This window comes from Bicyclus anynana, chromosome 4 (genome assembly GCF_947172395.1).
Source record: "Bicyclus anynana chromosome 4, ilBicAnyn1.1, whole genome shotgun sequence".
In the NCBI taxonomy this organism is placed as follows: domain Eukaryota; kingdom Metazoa; phylum Arthropoda; class Insecta; order Lepidoptera; family Nymphalidae; genus Bicyclus; species Bicyclus anynana.
In genome coordinates, this window is record NC_069086.1 from 19176690 (window position 1) to 19185526 (window position 8837).

Below are 8837 nucleotides of genomic sequence, written 5' to 3' on the forward strand. Positions count from 1 at the left end.
TGTTTTTAATTTCGTTCAAAGTTTGGAACTCAATAAGTTAGACAAACTCGGATAAGCAAATAAATAAAGTTTTAAATTTAAAATAAAAAAATGATTGATATATTGCAATCTTGATGAAAATATAGTACTTTTCCGTAGGTACTATATATTTCTTCAACTGTATATGTATAGTACGCAGCCCCGAAATATAGTACAATACTATTATTATGGTACAGTTGGTAACCCTAGCTGCAGCATCTGAGCAACAGTTTACTTAGTTTAGCAGGACGGATCTTTGTGCGAGGGCTCGTTCGTACAAGTTAGCCATGATTACCGTTAATCCTGCCGCTGAGCAGCTCGGCTGTGTTTCGGTCTGAAAGAATTAGTAGCCGGTCGTCACTCCGAAGAGATACAGAGATACTGAAGTGTACTCACTGACTCGTCGGCACGCAAAATGCAAAACAGTAGGATTTTCGTTAAAGAATTATTTTTGGAAACACGTCAGGAAAAAATCAAACAAAGCCTCAACTAAGAGAGATACACCGTATAAGAAAACGCAAAGCACGGATATCTCTAAAAGTCACATACTACAAAGGACATCATACTAACAATCAAAGCAATCGTCAATTAAAAATTAGCAAGCGTCGGGAACATGCTCTAATAGTCCCGCCCGGGGGCAGGCGCCCGAAGTGCCGAAGTGGCGGTATCCCACCGTTTAGATACGAGAGTAGCGACGCGACGCCGCCGGAACTTTCGCAATGACACTTCAGGTTTAGGAGCAACTTTATCGCGACTGAGAACACTTTACTCTTAGAGCCTGTGATGGTCAGACGTTTGTCATTTTATCAAAGCTGATTTTACAACTAATACTCCTGTAGGTAAAGGCATCCATCCACTACGGTTGTTCAATGCTCGCTCAGATATAAAAGGCTCAGACGCTCCTCTGTCACTGCTGCCTTCCAAAGCTACGATGATCTGAACTCTATCAATTGCCTAGCGCCCAGAATATCTGGCGTTCATATCTACGGTACGAGCTTGGGATGAAAACTCTCTGTTTTTCCTAAATGACTACGATCAGGCCATCGCAAGCTCTCGCTGTCAGCGACGTATCGCGCCTGCCACCAGTCGGCCCGGCATGCAGCTGGCACGTGTATACATACTTCGGAATCGCAAGAGCTTTACTAACACCCGGGCTCACGACTCCAGTGACTGTAGGATTATACAATCTAACTCGATTGTTTTAATCCTTCACCGCTGATTGTTACATGTGTTATGTTAGTTGTTATTTCAAAGTTCAGCCACGTTGGCTTTGAACACTTACAACAAAACTTCTAAAATCAAAGTTCACAACAACAATACGATTACCGTAGCTTGCCTTTTGGGTGTCGAATTTTTGTATTTCGTTCTCAAAGCTTTATGAAACTTGGTAAGTTACTCGTAGTAGTAGATTCTTAGCTGTTATCATCACTAAGCATACAGTGCATAATTCAATGCCCGACGCGCGTGTTCTATACACGGTGTGGTATGTATGTACTCGTATGTTTGCAATAAATTGTACGAATACGCATAAAAAGTTCGTCGAATAAAACATTTTTATATCGCGCGACCGGTTCCTCGCACCTCGCTAACGTCTGCAAAAACGTACCATAAAATTGTTATTATAAATATAAAATGAGATGTAAAGTGTGTTTCCAGATGAATTTGCACATTTATTTAACACGTATGATAGATTAGCCGATGCATATATTTATAACCTCGGGAATTGTGGAATTAAAGAAAGAAAGAGAGTATATCTCCTTATACCTAATCAGCAAAACAAAATCAATGAGTGTATTCGATGAGTACCTATTATCGTGGATAAAGAGGCACCTTTGAATGACATAATTAGAATGAACGTTACCCATTTCAATCAATCACAAACCGAAAATGTGGGATTTAGGCAAATCCCATATAATATTTACGAGTGAGTGGGTCCACACGCGCGGGGGCGGACGCTCGCTGTAATTGTGTTCGGAGCTGATCACTTTTGTTTGTATCCGCGTGTAAAACCTTTAAGGCTCCGCCAAATTACATTCCGCCCTCCATCTGTATTCTGCGCCCGTTTGCGCTCCGTGACCGGCAGCACGCGACATGTGCGTCGCGGGCGGCTCAACGACATCTAACTACGAGTAGCTAATTTGTAGTTAACCAGAGGATTTCGGTTGAGGACGTTCGGCTTTTATGTCTAAAACTCTTTATCCTATTCACAATACATTTTAACAAAACTGTGAACATTTTAATGGAAATGTTTGTAAAATGAAAATGTAAAATTTATCGTTAAGAGGAGGCTTAACAAGAGGGCGGTGAAAGAAATCTCGATTAATAGACGAGATAACAGTCGTGTGCGAGATTTATGCGCCGAGAGGTGGAAACCAAATTTAAATTGAAAAGAGTAGCGCCACTTGACAGCGTCGGGGAATCAAAGGAAGACCATATTCATACATCGCTGGGCCCAGGTTTGATTAATGAACCGTTACATAGAGAAAATTAGTATCAGTTGATAAACTGACGAAAAAACGGAGAGTGAACCTCTCCGCTCGATGAGTATATTTTAAACTTCTTTAGCGGAGTTGTGCACTTTGGGATGTGCGTCGCACTGCGCGGCGCCGGGTGCTGCTGCATTGTATATGTGACGGGCGACGGCAGCCAGCGATCGCATCAGCAACTGCACCCCACGCACTCGTTGTGGTCTTCGGATTAAAAGTGAGCTACGAGTAACATTGAGTGGAAGTTGAGTTGAGTTTTTGGTATGAGTTTATTTTTTTGATACTACATTAATTAATGTCACTTTAGCATTCGACACGCGCCGTCTACACAAGTTTGAGAACATCGCGAGAGCGATCACAAACAAAATACTTTCCAACTGACTATCGTGAAGTATTGTACTTGTGATAAGTTAGCGAGGTGCAGTTGCGCTGAGGCGGAGCACGCTGACGATGATTTATTTCGGTATAGTGTTGTGGTATTATTGGCCGAAACTGTGTCTCGCCTGCAGCCAGCTCCGTCGCGGCCGCGTATAAATAGTGCGCGTGCGACTCATTACTGGCGGCGGGCTATTTGCGGCGCGGCGTGACCACTCGCACGCTGACGTGACGGCGAGTGTACTGTACTCTCTGTGGTGTGTGACGAGCTCTAGCTGCGGAATGGGGCTATTCGCAATGTCACGCAACAACGGGTCATGGAATTTGTAAAAGGGGCTGCAGGTAACGGAAAGTACCGACGGAACGATAGGTGACCGAGTTGTGGGATCCGTTTTTCCTCTCCGGTACGGAGCTATGAAAAAACTTATAGAGAGCCAAGAATCCAAGAGCGAGCTTTCTCTTCCACAATCAGGTCCATATTATTGCTCGGTTTAGCCAGGGTAGGGATTAGGATAGTCGCTTAATTTATTAATTCAAATTGAAGTAACGATGATTTAAAAGCATAGCACAGAAATGAAGAGCTTATATAGAAAATTTAAATGAGCTCCTCATTTCGTCAGTTTAGATTAATGAGGTTCTTTCAATCCAGTCAGTTAGATATTGAAAATTTCGTTAATTTGTAGTGGGATCAATTCCTACCGATGTACCTAATAAATTCAATTATCGGCGGAGGTGGTATCCTTTGTCTGCGCACTCCGCTAGTACTTCAATTAATTTCGGTGAATGTCTTAGAGGAGCACTTGCACTAATTTGCTAAGCCTTGTTAAATGTTCAATTCTATTATATTGTTATGTACGTTTGTTGTGTCACCTTGGCCTTTGTCATGTATTCCACTTCTTTTTGCATTAAGACGCATCAAGAACAAAACTGAAATGAAACTCATAATCATCATTGACAATCCATATTCGGCTCACTGTGGAGTACGTGTCTCCTCTCAGTTTGAGAGCGGTTAGGCTAATAGTCCACCACGGATAGCCCAATGCGGATTGGTAGACTTCACATACGAGAACAATTTAGAAAGAATCAGGTATGCAGGCTTCTTTTTTTCTTTCACCGATTGAGACACGTGATATTTAATTTCTTAAAATGCACGCAACTGAAAGTTGGACGTGCATGCCTCGGACCGGATTCGAACCTGCGCCCTCCGAATCGAAGGAAGGCATTTCTACTAGGCTGTCACGGTTTGAAAAGAAAGTACTGGGTACAAAAACTGAGAAGGAAGTACTGGGTGCATCCATTTTTAACTATTATGAACGATATGAATCATTTCAAGAGAATTTATGAGGCGTTGAAAATAGATAAGTAAAATTTTTCGACTATTTTAGAATTCTTGTTTTTAGAAGTTTGGAAGAACACTTACCAATATCGCACGCAAAGTGCGCGCACCCACTGAACGGTAACACGTCAGCACGTCGCAAGTGTGCACGGTGCGTTGTGCGACATCGCAGACTTTAGCAATGCGACGACGCATCGCAGTGTTGTGTTTTCGCCCTTAGATGTATGGGTAAAATGTAATCAATCATCTAAAAGTATAGTCAAAGGGTAATTTGTCACTTAATAAAAAATAATTAAATAGAATTAAATAAGTAGTGAATACGAAATAACGTGACTTGAAAATTACCAAAAAGAGCTAGTTTGAAATTTCGTGTCATATCAACTAAAACGACTCAAAGTTAATGAACAGGCCAGCTGGGCAGCTGCAGTTCAGAACAGTTCAGAAACTGATTTTTACTACTTTATTTTTAAATTTGAACAATATCATATTCTTTAAATAGGCGCAATAGAAAGCCTTTGTTAGGAGTCAATACTACAATAGTCAAAATTCCGGGCAACGAAATTTGAACATGAACCTTTTATCCTTAAATCTGGCTTTCAACCTTATACGTGGAGCTCTTGAGGCTTTTAGTGAGAGAAAGATAAAAAGGAGTTTGGTAAACAGAGCACCCTACGTCTTCAGCAGCACCCGTGTCGCGGTGTAGGGTGCCAGGGTGTCAAGGCGTCAGGGTGTCGCGGTGTCAGGGTGTCAGGGTGTCAGGGCCGCTGTGACTCGCCATCACTGCCAGTGTCTACTTGGCGACGGCTGCGGCGGTATAAATACACGCGGCCTACTGCACCGGCCGGCGCGCGCCGACTGTCCGACACTTATTTATTGTTGATCTTTTGTACAACTCTGCATATTTGTAGAGTGAAAATCATCAGTCTGACGTCGGAAGGGCATGAACGACTCCCCGCACCGCGTCCAGCCATCATTACATCAGCCCACTGACGTCCACTACGAGTTAAAGAAATTTTATAGGGACATTTCCCAAAACCTTTACAGTGTGGACTCTTTCGAAAGGCATTGAACTTCGCGACTTGCTAGTGGCTAATTCACTCAAGATTTTTCAATGTTCTACCCCTAAAGGGTTTAAAATAAGGTTGAAATATTTTTAAAATAAATCGTTCATGTTTCGAATTATATTTTTTATAATAATTAATGGTGTTCCGTAAAATACTCTGCTGCAGACACTAACCTGAATCGAGTGGAGTGTCCCGTGTCCCGTCGGTTTCACTTCACGTTATGGCACCACACAATTGATAATTAGATAGCACAACGAAGATTAGTACTGGTATGTCATTTTATTGCGATATAGTCTTTTTTAACGGGAATGCGGTGATAGTCGTGCGACTGGTTGTAGGTAACTGAATATATTGTTCAATGGAACGCTTCCTTTACTATAGTTCGTGCCCACAGCAATTAGTCTTTTTAGAAATTATAAAAAATACATTTAAAACTTCCTCAAGGTAGGTTCAAGGGTGTTCCAGTACGGAACAAATGGACTATTATATATTTATATAACATGCGAAAACATTAATAGAAAGGGGTGGGAATAGAGGTTGAAAGTGAAGAGGATTTTGTGATTGAATGTTAATGCGCTAAGTAGAAATTTGAATGAAATGGGTTCAGATATTCGATATTAACAATTTGAAAGAGACTATGGTGGCGATACGCCATTAGCGCTATAGTGCGCAATGCTGCTGCAAGTCCTCAATAAACTAAACATTCTAGTAATGTCCTACCCGGCCCGGCCTGGACCGGCGTCGTCCGGCTACTGTCCGACGCCGTGCCGATACAAATGACATCGCACTATACTCGTAGTATTGTTCCGACTGTATTCACACAAATGAAACGCTCACAGTAATGCCGCTGTTATTAGCCCAAGTTTAATAGTTTTATTATCTAGTAAATTGATTCTCAGCGGCGGACGGCGGACGGATCAAATATCAATTACGAGCACCTGTACAGATGTCTTGTTGATATTTGATTCCAGATGAGGTATCACAATACCTCCTTCCGACGAGAGAGGACGAGTTGACAATAATATAGTGTTGGAAAAAGTATGTAGGTAACCTCAGACGAATTCCAAAGGAACCTGCCTCGCTAGATCTCACCCCTCTGCCAAAGATTACAATGATCAAGGATCAATGATATAACACGTTTATAAAAACTGTTTCTATAGAATCGACGTTTCATTGTTGTTGTCAATGTTTTCGTCGTGTAAAAACCTCCCTCAAAATGCCAATTTGTGTAGTTAAATGGTATAGAAAACGGAAAACTTGAACTAAAAGATTGAGTAAGGTTTCATTTGTAAGTATTGCTACGTTAATTGTATCAAATTTGTTATAAAAACAATATCTAAAAAGAATCGATTCTTCACACACGTGTACACGTATGTGTATTGCGTACCGAAATAGTAGTGTGTAGTGTAAGGACACAGAATATTATTATTGGTGTTAAATATTTCGTGTGAGTACTGAGTACTGTTGACCTCGTTACCTCATCCCTTTCAAAAAATGACAGACAATTTTGTTGGTGAATATGGGTGCGATACAAGTCCATATGTAATCGGTTTGAAGTTGTAACACGTTACACGGTAAGTGGCCCGTGTCGAGCGCCGCGCTGCCACCTTCCCACCGCCGCGACGTTCCCACTCGCACCGTCACGTTCATGTTCACCTTCACCATCGACACCAAGCTTAAACATATTGATCGCAATTAGCTCAAGTTCTGCGTTCTAGGAGTAAATGCTCATTCCGGATAAATACAATACAAACACATCGCCCGAGTCGCACGAGCCCTGCGGCGCGCTGACTGCCGGCCTCCATACACTCGGGATGTGGTTTCTCTACAACTCGTAACTCGGTCGCAATCATACAAATGTGTTAGTCGCATTCCTGGAGTTTAATAAGCTTTTTAATAGACATTCTTTAAGTTTTTGTAAGAAGCTCGAAATATTTCAAATCTGAAAGTTTCGCAATCTCTCGAGCTAACTCCGCACTCTACGAGTTCCATGAAGTCCCCGAGTGCTCTCCCTGTGGGCTGCGCCTGCTCGGTGATAATAATGTTCGACACTTGTCACCATTGAATGTATTCTGCGAATGCCGAATTAAATAAATCAGAGTCTCCACATATAAAGTGACAAATAACTTTTCTTTAGATGCTCTTGATGTAGAACAAATTAATGCAATTACATTTAAAAATCGAATTGAAACGTCTTACTAGAACAAGTGGTTACACTAATTACTACTACGTTTGGGGACCACTTTCTGCTGTTACGATTTCAATTACTTTCAGAATAAATTTAGATCCACAGGCATCAGAAAGACAGTGATACTATTAAGCCAACGTTGTTTACATATATATAGGAATAAAATAATGTAATTAATATGCATTAAGAGTAATACATATAAATAGAAAGAATGAAAATTTTTTTTTTTAAATTAACTTAACTTGGGAAAGTAGCAACCACAAGTAGTATGAGCATCAGATCACCGCACTGTCGTGTTTGGCAGAACCTTGAAAAATGTACCAGCTCAGCATTGTGCTGTACCAAGAATATATAAAACAAACAGCGCTGATTTTCAGCTGATTATCTTGAACCAGGTGACACCACGGATATGAATAGCCACATAACAACATAAAACTAAACTTAAAGCAAAACCAAATTAAAAATAAATGTCACATACGAGTAATAGGACAAAACTAAAATTAAACACCACTAAAAATTATACATAACAATAACATTAACATCTAAAATTACGAGTACGTACATTGCATACCTACCTGTCCCATTTATATGCTCAATCGAGTTTAATTTTAGACAATTCTTATTTTATCATCTTTAAAAACTACAAAAATCTACTACCTAACTTAAAAAATATGTTTCAGAATACATAACGTAGACTGACAAATAAAAAAAAAACTTTGTCGCTTTTTATTGCTAACACTTTTTCCAAATCGAAATTTTAAGATTTGGCGGCATTTTTAGGGAGCATTAAATAGCAATGATAGCTTTATAAGCGCCATTAAAACATCTCCGAAGCACTCCGCCCGCCCCCGCCGCCCCCGCCGCCCCCGCCCTACAACATACCCGGCCGCGTCGCTGGAGCCGTCTGTTTGTGCGCCGCGATCCGATAATCGTTTATTGTTTGGAAACACTTCATTTGGACTTTATTAACATTTTATGCTGCATTCAAATGTAAGGCTCGCCCGAAGATTTTATTTTCCTAATAAAACGTGTTCTATGTAAATAATATATTTAGGCGACCCTCTGCGGAGACGATGATGTTGTTGTATGATCAGTAATTTGTATTCTGAGATGAATCGAAATATTAATTTGGTGGGAAATACGTAATCAAAATACACGTATGAGTTGTGACAATTAAAAAGAAATATGCTGGAATTACAAAACGGTCTATTTCTAGGAAATATAAGACTCAGACTCAATTATTTCTAGGAAATAATTGAGTCTGAGAACAAGATACAAACCACCTGGAATATAATTAATAGAGAATCAGGAAAAATCAAACCGCGGGATATCAGTTTTGAATTAATTGTCAATGACAAAAAGGTAAACAC